The sequence below is a fragment of the Marmota flaviventris genome, chromosome 19, assembly GCF_047511675.1.
Source record: "Marmota flaviventris isolate mMarFla1 chromosome 19, mMarFla1.hap1, whole genome shotgun sequence".
Classification (NCBI taxonomy): domain Eukaryota; kingdom Metazoa; phylum Chordata; class Mammalia; order Rodentia; family Sciuridae; genus Marmota; species Marmota flaviventris.
Window position 1 is genome coordinate 38,503,776 of NC_092516.1, and position 13,920 is coordinate 38,517,695.

At 51.5% G+C, this 13,920-nt stretch overlaps 1 long non-coding RNA gene across 4 annotated transcripts; it reads left to right on the top strand.

Moving 5' to 3' along the window:
• The first annotated feature begins 385 nt into the window (after window positions 1-385).
• LOC114081212 (uncharacterized) lies at window positions 386-12,614 on the top strand. 4 transcript variants are annotated; one of them, XR_011705472.1, is made up of 5 exons: window positions 2,112-2,126; window positions 4,538-4,760; window positions 5,002-5,098; window positions 5,316-7,538; window positions 10,891-12,614. It is a non-coding gene; the product is annotated as an uncharacterized lncRNA (long non-coding RNA). The 4 variants fall into 4 exon arrangements; XR_011705475.1 differs by lacking the exons at window positions 2,112-2,126; window positions 4,538-4,760; window positions 5,002-5,098 and adding an exon at window positions 386-400; XR_011705473.1 differs by lacking the exons at window positions 4,538-4,760; window positions 5,002-5,098.
• The last annotated feature ends 1,306 nt before the right edge of the window (window positions 12,615-13,920 follow it).

Consider the following 13,920-nt stretch of genomic DNA (forward strand, 5'->3'; position numbering starts at 1 on the left):
GCTCATGGTGGCCCCAGTGACACGTTGTAAGGAAGTGTGAACTGTGTGAAGCAATGTCTCCATCACAGCTCAGCCTGCAGGAAGCCTGTGAGAGGCCACCAGCCCCACGACATCAGTCTGCAGCTGCACAACAGGCCTACCAAGAGGAACAGCCCAACTGTCGGGCGCAGTGGCGCACGCCTCTAATCCCAGCGGGTGGGGAGGCTGAGGCAGGAGGATCGCGAGTTCAAAGCCAGCCTCAGCAACAGCGAGATTCACACCTCATGTCAGTGGCCTGGAGACCCAGCTCTTTTTCCACAGGCCTCTCTCCAGCCTCAGGATATCACAGAGGGTCAGCCCCACCAGCAAAATGTGTCTCTGACTGTAACTTCTGAGCCCGGAGGTCAGGACTCATGACCTGGTGAGTTCGTGGTGGCACCCTCAGGGAGGTGGAGGAGCTTGGTCTTTGTCCCAGCGGAAGGCAGATGGGACCCTTCCGGCCCAGCCCCCTTTCAGACCCATCTGATGATCTCTGTGACCTAGGGCCCACCCAGCTCCCTGAGCCTGACCTCTCTCCTCCCTTTCTGCATCACAGCTGACCCTGGGGATTCCCACCAGCCACCAAAAAAAAAAAAAAAAAAAAGGCTCTGTTGCCCCATGGCCTAAGCCTGTCCAGGGAGTGTGGGAGTGTGGGGATTTGGGTGAGGTGGGAATGGGCTCAGGACTCCCTACTCCTCAGCGCCTCCCTCACCCCCACCTGGTTCTCAAGCTGTGCCCCCCAGAACCCAGTGTTCTATGGCACAGCAGCGAGTCCCCCAATCTAGGCACCTGTTTTTTGGGGGTAGGGCAAGTACCGGGAATTGCACTCAGGGGCACTTGACCCCTGAGCCCCATCCCCAGCCCTATTTTGCATTTTATTTAGAGACAGGGTCTCCCTGAGTTGCTTAGCGCCTCGCTTTTGCTGAGGCTGGCTTTAAACTCGCCATCCTCCTGCCTCAGCCTCCCAAGCGGCTGGGATACAGAACGCGCCACTGCACCCCACGAGGCACCCGTTTTGATCTCCCCTGAGCTCTGTGGTTGACAAGAGCGTTCTGTACCTTCGTGGTTTACCAAAGGTAAGGAGACCACAGCCATGTTAGAGTAGGGCCGAGCGCATTCTCCTCCCCTGGGACCCCTGTCGGCCTCCACATACTGGATGGGCACAAAGGCTGCGTCTGGGGTCTGTAGAGAGGCCGCTGCTGGGTCCTGGGACATTGGACCTTCCTGTAGCGACTTGTCTGACCCTCACTGAACAGAAGGGGAAACTGAGGCTTGGGGAAGGGAGGGGATTCTGCCAAGAAGGCACAGTTGGCAGGTAGGGCCTGATGGCTCCCTGCAACCCGGGGAGAAGGCCCTCTCCCCAAACCCCAGCTTTCCCTCCTGGGCACAAGCTGGCGGGTGGCAGCCCAGCCCTGCTCTCAGCTGCCTTTTCAGGTATTGGGGTGCAGAGGTTGAGAAACGGATGGGCCTGGGGTCTCTCGGTGTCAGAAAGCCTGGGAGCCTCCCTCCCAGCTAAGCAGCCTTCCTGTCACCGCAGTCTGTCCCCGTGACTGGGGGGGACTCATTTCCTCGTGAGCCGGCCCAGGCTATTTTTGGACAATTGTTGGAAAGCACAGCCCAGCTCGGCCAGAGGCTGCTCCCTGGGCTTCCGCTCACCACCAGGTTTGCCCAGGGGAGGAGGCTCACTGCCCGTCGGGTCTCAAATATCAGCCACAGAGGCTTCTCAGGATGGCGGCCCCTGGGGAAGCCGTGGTCGCCCCGATCCCCTGAGCTGCCAACAGGTTCACTGCAGACTTTAGTGAATCTCTGTGCAGGGAAGTTCTTCTTCTCCTTCTTTTTTCAATACCAGGGATGGTACCCACTAAGAGACCTCTCCAGCCCTTTGGATTTGATTTTGAGACAGGGTCTCACTAGGTCGCCCAGGCTGGCCTTGAACTTGGGATCCTCCTGCCTCAGCCTCCCGAGGAGCTGGCATTACGGCTGTGCACCAGCATGCCCGTGTAGGCTTAGGAATGTTCTCTAGCAGGGGACATTCTGCCCAGGCATCTTCTTGCAGAGGCTTCTTGGCAAGCCCAGGAGGGCAGGCCCCCTGTGTGTCCATCTGCCAGGTAGGTAAACCGAGGCTCAGCAGGGAGCCCACATCGTATCACACAGCCAATACAGGGTGAGCCAGAACCCAGCCCCAGATATGCCAGGGCCTGGTGCTCTGTGTGGCCTGGCCCCCAAGTCCAGCCCTCTCCTGGTTGGGCCCTGGTGCTGGGAGCCAGGTGCTGGGAGCCTGGTGCTGGAGAGGCCCATGCTGCACCCTCGGAGTCCCCACCGTCTGTGGTGGCCACTGTGCCTGGTGAGGAGAATCCTCCTAGGGCTTCACACTCTGAACCTGGCTTGGCTGGCCTGGCGCCTGTGGGAGCATGAAGTGGAGGTTCGCCCCGTGGGCCTTGGGGGTTGCTCGTCACCCAGCAGCCAGTGGGAGCAGCTGCGTCATGGGAACCGGAGACACCAGGCCCTGGAGCATCCTGTGGCTGACAGTCGTTTCTTGAGGCAGAGCCCGTGGGGCGTCCACAGCCCCTGGCCTGGGGCCTGGTGGCGCTCATGACTTGGGGGCGGGTGCCCAGGAGTGTGCTGGGACAGCGAGAGGACAGGACTGGGGGGTTTGTGGTGGGGACCCTGCTGAGCCTGGAGGCCCAGAGTGTGGTGTGGACAGGGGCGGACCTGCTTCAGCAGGAGCCACGCCAACTTACCTGGGGGAGTGGGGGGGTCCCGCAGAGGCCCCTGGAGAGGGGAGACAGAAGTGTGAGGGCTGAGGAGGCGGCCCCAGGACAGGGCAGTTGGCCAGGCCCCAGGTCCCCAGCAGAGACCTCCTGGCCTCCTTCCTCTTCCTCAGTCACACCTACTGTCCCTTGACTGCCAGCAGCCGGGTCACCAGGTGGCTGGCAGGACTGGGTGGGCCTCTGCTCCTGCAGCCCCAGCGTCCCTGTGTGGCGGCCAGGGCCTCAGCTGGGGGCCTGCCTTGGGTCCTTGCCCACAGAGCCCCAGGAGGATGAGGCTTTCCCGCAGGGTGGGAGGGCGGGGGGCTGCCCGAGGAGCCGAGGCTCTCAGGGAGGACTCAGGAAGTGCCAGCCTGGTCTGAGCTGGGGCTCTGGGCCCGGGTAGGGAGCCAGGAGCCCAGGGACGCTGCCCCCACCAAGCTGGGCGCTGAGACCCACAGTGCAGACGGTAGCAGCTGCTTCCTGGCACCAGGGCAGTTAGACCACACACAGCTGCAGGCCAGCAGTGGCCGCCCTTTCCTGCCCATCCACCGGCTGCCCCAGGCCCTGGCCCTGGTGGGTTCTGGGGGCTGCTTCAGTCTCCCCCAGAAGTGCCTCAGTGGGGCTCCGAGGCTGAGCTGTGCCACACAGGGGTTCCTGGGTGGGTGGGTGAGTGGGGTGTCGTGTCTCTTCACCGCAGCTCTGGGTCACAGCAAAGGGGACCCTTGACGGTGGGCAGTGCAGGCCTGCCTGACAGCAGAAGCCCAGCTCTCCGGCTGACCTCGCTCTATGCCAGGCTGTTAAGCCAATCCTTCATGCAACCTGTGGCACAGGTGTGCAGCCCCTGGTGGCTGGTGGCAGGGAGACAGGACAGAAAGGAGACCAAAGAGATACAGCCTTTTTTTGTCCCTTGTCACTAATCCCTAAATGACACAGTATGGTAGCTCTCTAGTTAGCGTTGGCATCATATCCGGCATTAAAAATAATCCAGAGACGACTTAAAGAACAAGGGAAGCCGGGTTAGGAGGTTAGGAGGCTGAGACAGGAGGATCACGAGTTCAAAGCCAGCCTCGGCAACTTAGTGAGAACTTGTCTCAAAGCAAAAATAAGTAAGTAAATAAATCAGGCCTGGGGGCGTGGCTCAGAGGTTAAGCGTCCTTGGGTTCAATCCCTGGCACCAAAAAATAAATAAATAAAATAAAAAATAGAACAAGAGAGGAAAGGGGGAGGACGTAAGTCCTCTGCAATATACTACGCCATTCTGCATGAGGGGACACAAGAGTGTCTCAGATTTTGGTGTCCTCAGGTCTTGGAACCAATCCCTGTGGATACCCAAGGGCACCTGTAAGGGGATTTCAGGGGCCAACGAGTGTCACAAAGAAAGACACAGAGGTGACACCCGGTTTAGTGGGGGTTGGGCATCGGTGGCAGGGGAGGGAAAGAGGACAAGGTTTGCAGAGGCGAAGGGGAGACCATGGGAAATGGCAGGTGCAAGGCCCCCCCCCCAGCAGAGCCGGAAGCAGGAAGAGGGGGCTGGAGTGGGGCCCAGAGGGAGCCAGTTGGTCACCCAGACCTGGTCCTCGGCGTGGAGTGGCAGTGGGTAAATGGTGTCCCCCAATACACGTCCACCCAACCTCCAAATGACGATGAGGCTTTCCCTTAGGGTGGGAGGGCGGGAGGAAATTGGGTCCTCACCGATGAAGGGAAGGATCTTGAGATGAGACCATCCTGGGTTCAGGTGGCCCTGGAGCCATTGGCAGGTGTCCTTGTAGGAGACACAGAGGAGCGGCCGGCACCCAGAGACACAGAGAGAGGACAGCGGGTGTGCAGACGGAGGCAGAGACGGTGAGGTGGTCCCCACCAAGGAGTCCCCAGAGCTAAAGGGGCAGGAAGGACGGGCCTCTGGAGTCCCCTAGGGTCTGTCCACACCTCGATGTTGGACTTCTGGTCTCCAGAACTGCCAGAGAAGAAATCTCTGTGGCTTCAGGCCATCAGGTTTGTGGTGACTTGTCACAGAAGCCACAGGAAATGGGTACAGAACACTGCTTTGACTTCAACGAGCGGGGGTGGGGTGGGGTGGGGGGGTGGGGGGGTGGGGTGGTGTGGTGGGGGGGGTGGGGGACAATCTCCTGGACACCTTTTTTGCAGGGTGAGCTCCTAAGGACCTGCAGGCCGCAGAGCTGGAGGTGAGAAGCGCTCGGGGACCTGGGGCATACTTTGACATTGCGTCCCTTAGGAAGCTGTAAGATTGACCAGATGCAGAAGAGGGGACAGGGAAGAACTCAAACATAAGGAGAAACTCCAATAAAACATGAGCACGGGAATCGGACACGGTAGGCCACGCCTGTAATCCCAGTGGCTCAGGAGGCTCAGGCAGGAGGATCGCGAGTTCAAAGCCAGCCTCAGCCATTTAGTGAGGCCCTATGCAACTCAGGGAGGCCCTGTCTTTAATACAAAAAGGGCTGGGGAGGTGGCTCCGTGGTGATGTGGTGACACGCCCCTGGGTTCAATACAAACCCTCCCCCCCCCCCCCCCCCCCGCCCTGCACAGGATTTGAAGACCAAATTTGGAGACTGCTCACCAAAGACCTGCGGAAGGTGGAAGAGCATGTGATCCCGTGTCATGAGACACCCCTGCAGGCACAGGACATGCATTCCGTCCCTCCCGCCAGTCCCATCCGCGGGTGGATGATGTGGCCATCCCTGCAAGGGAACCCCGCACAGCAAAGGAGGGGGCAGACTATCCACCTCGCAGCCGATGGATCTCAAAGTGAAAAAAGCCAGACAGAAAAAGAGCCCCACTGTGTGGTCCCTGGAGTGTCTACAGAACTCCACACAGCAACCAACCCTCCCTGGTGATGAAAAAGCGGGTGGTGCTGGCCTGGGGACACCCTGGGACAGGGGCAAGGACGGCAGCATGGGGGATCCTACTGGTTGCAATGGCTGCCCAGGTGTGTGCCCGTGTCAACGCACATCAGCTCATGCCCTGTGAATGTCTGCAGTTCCCTGGTATCAACTAAACTGCCACCAAGCTGTTCTAAAAAAGAGAGAGGGAGAGCTGGGCGTGGTGGGGCACACTTGTAGTCCCAGTAGCTCCGGAGGCTGAGGCAGGAGGATGGAAAGTTCGAGGCCAGCCTCAGCAACTTTGCAAGACCCTAAGCAACTCAGTGAGACCCTGACTCAAAATAAAAAATAGACAGGGGGGCTGGGGTGGTGGCTCAGTGATAGAGCGCTTGCCTAGCATGCGTGGGGCACTGGGTTCGATCCTCAGCAGCACATAAATGTAAAATAAAGACATTGTGTCCACCTAAAACTAAAAAAAAAATAAAAAAATAAAAAGGGCTGGAGCTGGGCGCGGTGGTGCACGCCTGTAATCCCAGCAGTTTGGGAGGCTGAGGCAGGAGGATCAAAAGTTTGAGGCCAGCTTCAGCAACTTATCAAGACCCTAAACAAAAAGGGCTGAGGATGTGGCTCAGTGGTTAAGCGTCCCTGGGTTCCATCCCTGGTAGCACTGCCACCAGCCCTCCCCCCCGAAAAAATATTCCATCTTCCAAATCCCTGCACACGTACAGATTGAGACCCGCCGGACCCGGGGGCCATCTCCACTCCCAGATTCTGTGGCACCTGTCGGGGGTCGAGGGTCGAGGTTTCCACCTTTCGGTCTCCATTCTCAGCAGAAGGGATTTGCTCTTGGTTTTGGGGTGAGCTCCCAGGGACAGCCAGAGCTGCGGGCCACCTTCACCCTCAGCACTCAGAGGTGGGGGAGCGCACACCTGTGGTTGTTGGTGTGTGTAGAATGTGCTGGAAGGGGCGAGCTAAGGAGAGGCAGGAGCCAACTCTGGGCAGGACACTGGCTTGCGGTCAGAGGTGCGAAGGGGACTTTTTTTTTTTTGGTAGTTGTAGACGGACAGATGCCTTAATTTTATTTGTTTATTTTTCTGTGGTGCCGAGGATGGAACCCAGTGCCTCACGCATGCCAGGCCAGCGCTCAGCCACTGAGCCAGCCTCTGCCCCGCCCCTCTTTAATCTTTTGATCCTTTAGGGTTTTGCCACTATGGGGTTTTGCCTATTAAAATAAATGGAGATCTTCAGTGAAAAACGGATCCTCCCTAGGGCTGGGGCTGGGGCTCCGTGGTGGAGCACTTGCCTGGCATGTGTGAGGCACTGGGTTCTGAAGGACCTCAAGGACCCAGGCCCCACATTAGGAAATCCAACCCCTGTGCCTTGAAGCTGCAGGAAGCTTTCTTACCCAACCCCCATGTCAAAACCCCACTAGTTGCACGTAGCATTTCAAGTCTTGCACAATGGCAACCACAAGATGTTCCATATAGATAACCCCGGGAGGGCCAAACTTGAGCAAACAGGGAGAAAACAGGAACCAAAAAGAGCAGGGTGCAATTTTATGGTTTTTCTGAGAACAAAAAGTTAAAAAAAAACAAGTTTACCCCCCAGGTGACCCCGCTGCTGGATTCAGGGAAACCAATAGAAAGGCTGCTGCTGTGCTAAGCTGAAAACTAACCCCCTGCTCCATATAAAAGATCTGTGCCCCAGAGCCCGGTGTGCCAGTTCACCGAAGCTCCGGCTGAGGTGTTGCTGAGCACCCGCAGGCGCCTGTGTATCAATAAACTTGCCTCTTGCTCTTGCAGCCAGTGTCTCGTGTGGTTCATTCCGGGTTTGGGATCTGTGGATCTTTCATTTTGGAGGTTCCACCGAGATCCAAGATCCCGGTTCCGATCCCGATCCCTATCCGGAGGACACCCAACATCACTGGGAGGTAAGCTGGCCGGCTCGAGCTGTCTATGTCTAACCTGTTGTCCTGTTGGTTATCTGTTTTCTGTTTTGCGCGGCGTCTGAAAGACTATGCATAGTCACTTAGTATTCTGATTCTGAAGCAGTTCCGTGATCACTCAGGTTTCTGAGGCAGACGGGGAAGGAGTTGACGAACTCGGACTTCACCCCTGCCACCCTGGGAGACGTCCCAGGGATCAGAGGGGTCCATTTCTTTGGGGCCCCCGGTGTTTCCGAGGGATACACCGTTTTTGTAGGCGACGGAGAAGCAGTTTTTCCCAGGCCATCTGTTTTGTAGGCGACGGAGAAGCAGTTTCTCCCAGGCCATCTGATTCTTTCGGTTTGTGCCAAAGCCGCGCAGCGTTCTTTGTGTTTTATGTCCTGTCTGATTCATATCTGTACTTTAGAGATGAGAACCAAATTTTCAGTCACAAATTTTGACACTCTCAAAGGGACTTTTAAGGAGTCCCCACTCTGCTTTCTTGGGGAAGCCTAGCACTCGAAACAACTGCAAGCAGAGGATAAACTTTTTGGGAGCTGGCTACTAAAAAGTTAGAAAAACAAAAATGCCTAATGCCTAAGGTCAAACCAAACTGGAGGAACTAATCCTATGGATAAAAGATAAGATTAAGGGACTCCCAGCAGCTGCCAGAGCCATTTAGCTCTGGGGAGGTCCCTGGGTCCTTATCTACATCTTAAGGATTACACCACCTCTATTTACTTAAAAAGAAGGAACACTGAATGCTGTAAAGCTAGTCACACTGAGACCCTTGATTTTACACCTATAGTTCTAAAGCATTGCACTATCTTGCAGTTAAAAGTTGGGTTTAAGCAATTGTTTAGTTTGATTTCAGATAGTTCATGCTAGAAAACTTAAATACTTGGAATAAAAAAAAATTAAAGAGTTTCAATTTTGAACTGGGTAACCTGAAAAAAAAAATTAAAAAATTAAAACGTTGGTCTGGCTCATAAAAATGACATTAGATAATTAAATAGCAATAGTCTTAAAAATTTTCAAAGCTTAATTTCAGATATATATGGTAATATGTAAGTAAATTTAATGTAACTCAATGCTACTTTAGAAACTTCAGAACAAGCAAAGTGGCTTAAAGGTACTAAAAAAATTTCTTCTGATGGTAGAGATTCTATTTCCAGTTTTATGTGAACAAGTTTTTCTAATGTAAAAAGATATAAAATTTTAAATTTTAAAAATTGCTTCTTAAATTTGTATCATAATTTCCAACATCTAAACCTGAAAATATAACTTAATGTAAACAAAAAAAAAAGTTTATATAATTATGGTGTTATTAATGTGTTCATATCTTCCAGGTATACAAGCCTGTAAGGTAAAAGCTTCGAAAGAACATTATATCAAGCTGGTATTCTAAAGTTATATGGTAATTTAAAAAAAAAATGTAAAGGTTTTATTGCAAAACACAAAAGTACATCACTACTTTTCTATAAGAGGTTAAAAGCTTTCAGCCTTTAATTCATGTTTTAGGTGTGATATTATATTGTGTTAGCTAATGTTCATGTAAACTTGAACAACAATTTATGTAAACTTTATAAAATGATCAGCTTCAGAACTATAGTAATTGAGATTTATAAAGAGCCCTGCCTTACTTGAGATAAGGCTCTATCCCATCTCACTACATGTGAAAATGGCTATAAAAAAGTAAGCCAGATTTCAGTACAGTTAAAGTTGTGTCCAAAAATAGGTTTGTGCCAAGATTACTAGGATCTCAAACAGAAAATTATGATGTATAACCCTACTAGAATTCAAGGTAGCTATTATATAAGCTAAATATGTTTTTACCCTAGTTAGTTTTGTTTTGTAGTTTATTTATAGATGGTTTAAAAATTGCCTATTAATATTTTAAAGAGGTATTACTTTAAGAACACAACCTGGGCCAACATAAGATAAGGAGTTATCACCTACAGGATAGAAAAATAAACATTAAAGCCCAGTGCTCTTAATATAAGGCTGTTAACTTATTTGCTGGATGTTTAAGATCAAGTTTTAAAATTAGTTAAATTAAAAGGGCCAAGAAAACCAATATTCGGCTCTTGCCCTCTGAGTCAGTCTGAATCAGGGAATAGGGAACTTCTCCAAAGGGCTCAGCAACTCTAGGCCACATAACCTCCTGAGCAGGGAGATTAATGAGACCAGTGGAGGACAGGAAGCCAATCGGTGCATTTGCTGTAAAGAGGAGGATCATTAAAAAAGGGAGACATCCCTGATGCTTCTGAGGGAAGCCATATGGTCAAGCAAGGCCTGGACCCATCCTAGCGCAAATGGCACTAGCAGAACTGAAAAGCTGCTATGAAGTTCCCGAGGACTCCCAGGATAACTCAGCTGACTGTAAACAATAGGTAAAAATAAAAGTCAGTTTGACTTGCTTCATCTTAAACACTTAGCAAAGACAGTAAAAGCCAAAGCACAGCTGTTCCTGGACATCTTAAATAATAATAATAATTAAATGTAACTTCCATAAATAAGTAGACTGGAGGCTACAAGAGAGATTCTTAGACAGAAATGCCTGATAACTGTCAAAGGGACTACTAGAATAGTTTTAGTCTAAGGCTTTTATTTCTAGCCAACGCAGGTAGACTTGATGTTTGCTAATATGGTTATCCAGCCCTAAGTAGCAGAATTAAAAATTTCTCTATTAGACACAGAGAAGAAACAAAAGGTTCTCTTGGAAGCTCGCAAAAATGTGCCAGGGGACGACGGGCGCCCCACCCAACTCGCAAATTTGATTAACGAAGCTTTTCCTTTAACCCGGCCAAACTGGGACTATGCGACTGAAGCAGGTAGGAACCACCTACGTCTCTATTGCCAGTTACTCATAGCGGGTCTCCATGGAGCAGGGCGATGGCCCACTAATTTGGCTCAGGTAAGACAGACTATCCAGGGGTCAGAGGAAACTCTGACAGCCTTCTTAGAGAGATTAAAAGAGGCTTATCGGGGGTTTACTCCCTTTGATCCTGATAGTGAGGACCAAAAAAAAAAAAAAAACATTTAATAGGCCTGCCTTCGTCTCCCAGGTAAGTCAGATGGTGGCCAATACATTGGAAATTACATTGTGCTTATAGACCCCAAAGTTCAGGACAGATAAAAAAAGATAAATAGAACCATCAAGGAGACTTTAACTAAATTAACGCTTGAAACTGGCACTAAAGACTGGGTACAACTCCTACCTTTAGCCTTGTATCGGGCCCGAAACACCCCAGGCCCACATGGACTAACCCCATTTGAAATCCTGTACGGTGCCCCACCTCCCGCTGTTAACTTTTATGAAACTGAAACCTATGCCTCCCTCACCCCATCTATGCAGACTCATTTGCATGCTTTGCAATTGGTCCAGAACGAGGTCTGGAAGCCTCTAGCTGCAGCATACAAAGAGGAACTTAAAACCCCCTTGCTGCCACATCCCTTCAAAGTTGGAGACACCGTCTGGGTACGCAGGCACCAGAGCAAGAACCTCGAATCGCGGTGGAAAGGACCCTACACCATTCTGCTGACCACTCCCACTGCAGTCAAAGTGGACGGCATCACCGCTTGGATCCACGCCTCCCACGTGAAAGCTGCACATCCACAGGAGTCCGCAGGCACCTCTCCGGATCCAGAATGAAAGTTGCAACGCACTCAAAATCCACTAAAGATAAGACTCACACGCTGTTGATTTTCCTTGCTTTGTGCTTTGTATTTCCCCTAACGGTTGCTAACCAAACTGTGAGCCAGACATGGCAAATATTATCGGGGACAGGAGATATAATTTAAAACCAAACATCCACAAAATACCCCCTTTGGGCTTGGTAACCTGCTCTAAGGCCTGATCTTTGTTACCTGCTGGCTAAGGCAAAGGACTTTGATGACCCCAGTGAGGCAGAAGCATGCATCTACAGTGGACGCTGCACCTGCGTAGAACATCCCACAGGGTGTAAAGCAGCTCTAAGGGAGACACCCTTCTACATATGCCCTAGGGATGAAAAAAACCCAGTCACAGGTACAAAAATGTGGACAACATGAAAGTTACTATTGTAAATCTTGGGGATATAAAACTACGAGGGATATATGATGGAAGCCAGGTTCATCTGGGGATTTAATACAAGTAAAAAAGAAAAGGGACAAGAGCCCCCACTATCTTCCGACTCCTGTAGGAGCCTAAAATGGTACGGGGCAGGGCCATGCTCCGCGTTTGCCTGCAACCCCTTAAACATTACCTTTACTCAGGCAGGCAAGGCATCAAAGGAATGGATAAAAAAAAAACAATGGGGCCTAAAAATGTACTTCAAAAATGCCTACGACCCTGGGGTCCTATTCAAAATTAGGCTAACTACTATATTATCTACTGTAGCTGGCCCCTTGATTATATTACTGTTAATTTTAACCTTTGGACCTTGTATATTCAACAAATTAATGCAATTTATAAAAGAAAAACTGTCTGTAATCCAAACTATGGTCCTCGCGCAGCAATATCAAGTACTCCCACAGCACCCTGAGCCATCAGCTGAGCTAGTGCCGGACTCTGAGCAGGTAGATCAATGGATATAGGATTATATCCCGGATAAAGAAAAGGGGGAAATGAAGGACCTCAAGGACCCAGGCCCCACATTAGGAAATCCAACCCCTGTGCCTTGAAGCTGCAGGAAGCTTTCTTACCCAACCCCCATGTCAAAACCCCACTAGTTGCACGTAGCATTTCAAGTCTTGCACAATGGCAACCACAAGATGTTCCATATAGATAACCCCGGGAGGGCCAAACTTGAGCAAACAGGGAGAAAACAGGAACCAAAAAGAGCAGGGTGCAATTTTATGGTTTTTCTGAGAACAAAAAGTTAAAAAAAAACAAGTTTACCCCCCAGGTGACCCCGCTGCTGGATTCAGGGAAACCAATAGAAAGGCTGCTGCTGTGCTAAGCTGAAAACTAACCCCCTGCTCCATATAAAAGATCTGTGCCCCAGAGCCCGGTGTGCCAGTTCACCGAAGCTCCGGCTGAGGTGTTGCTGAGCACCCGCAGGCGCCTGTGTATCAATAAACTTGCCTCTTGCTCTTGCAGCCAGTGTCTCGTGTGGTTCATTCCGGGTTTGGGATCTGTGGATCTTTCAGGTTCGAGTCTCAGTGTTACCGCTGTTGACCGGTGACGAGTCCTTGCTTCCCCAACGTTGAAGTATAACACCAGAGAAGCACGCGGAGGCAAGGTCAGAGTGGAAAATACAAGTTTATGAAAGGACAGCAGAAAAGACTTCTCCCGGAGGAAGAAGGGGACCCAAGAGGTGGAATCCGGGGAAGTGCAGTTGTCTCTCCATTTTATAGTTTTCGGTGATGGAATGTAGGTGGGAAGGCCCAAGGGGTGGGACACAGGTGGGCCAAATAAGTAATCAGCATCTTCAAGTTTGCTGTCCATTAACATTTCTTTGGGATGGGCTTTCTCCAAATCTGTTGGGGGCTGTTTCCTGGGCTTCATTAACATTCCGAGAGTTGCTCAACTTTTCCAGGAATTCATTCTCCACATGGCCTCCATTTTAGATTTCACTCGATATTAGACCGGATTTACCTAACTACACTGACTACCTACCTTTAAATCTGGCTTCAATCAGCACTGCATATAAATAAAGGTCCACTGACAACTAACAAAAATATTTTAAAAGAAGTGGGGCTGGGGATATAGCTCAGTTGGTAGAGTGCCTGCCTCACATGCACAAGGCCCTGGGTTCCATCCCCAGCACCACACATACACACTCACACACACACACACTCACACACACACACACACACACTCACACTCACACACACACTCACACACACACATTGAATCCTCCCTCCTCTGCCGGGTACCCAGCTGCCTGCTTGGGTGGGGCGTGGTAGGTGGGGCTGGTGGCATTATCTATCACAGGGCACTCAGGACTGGGACATTGACCCCATGGATCGACCTGGAGCTTCACAGTGCTCCAGTGGCTGGGTTCCTTTGCCTGGACCCAGACATCCCCCCACCAGGTGGACAATCTGGTTCCGTCCTGCCGGCAGCCTGCAGGCGGAAGGCCAGTGTAGGCAGCACCTAGGCAGAGGGAGACCAGGTGGCCGGCTGGTTACAGAGAAACGCAGTTGGTGCCCAGTGAGTGGAAAAGCAGTGATCTGACTCCTGCTGCCACCCTTCCTAGCTGTGTCCCTGAGCGTGTCACTTAACATATCAGCTTCTTTGGCAAGACTAAAGCGTCAGTCCGCAAGGCTCGGCATCAGCCATCCCGCCTCCAGAGGGCGCTACAGATTTTGCGCACTCGCCGTGGGCACTGGCTCCCTCTCCTTCCCTTCCGGTCGCCGTGCTATTTTGTTTCCGGTTTTCCCGGAAGGTTGGTTTCTGATT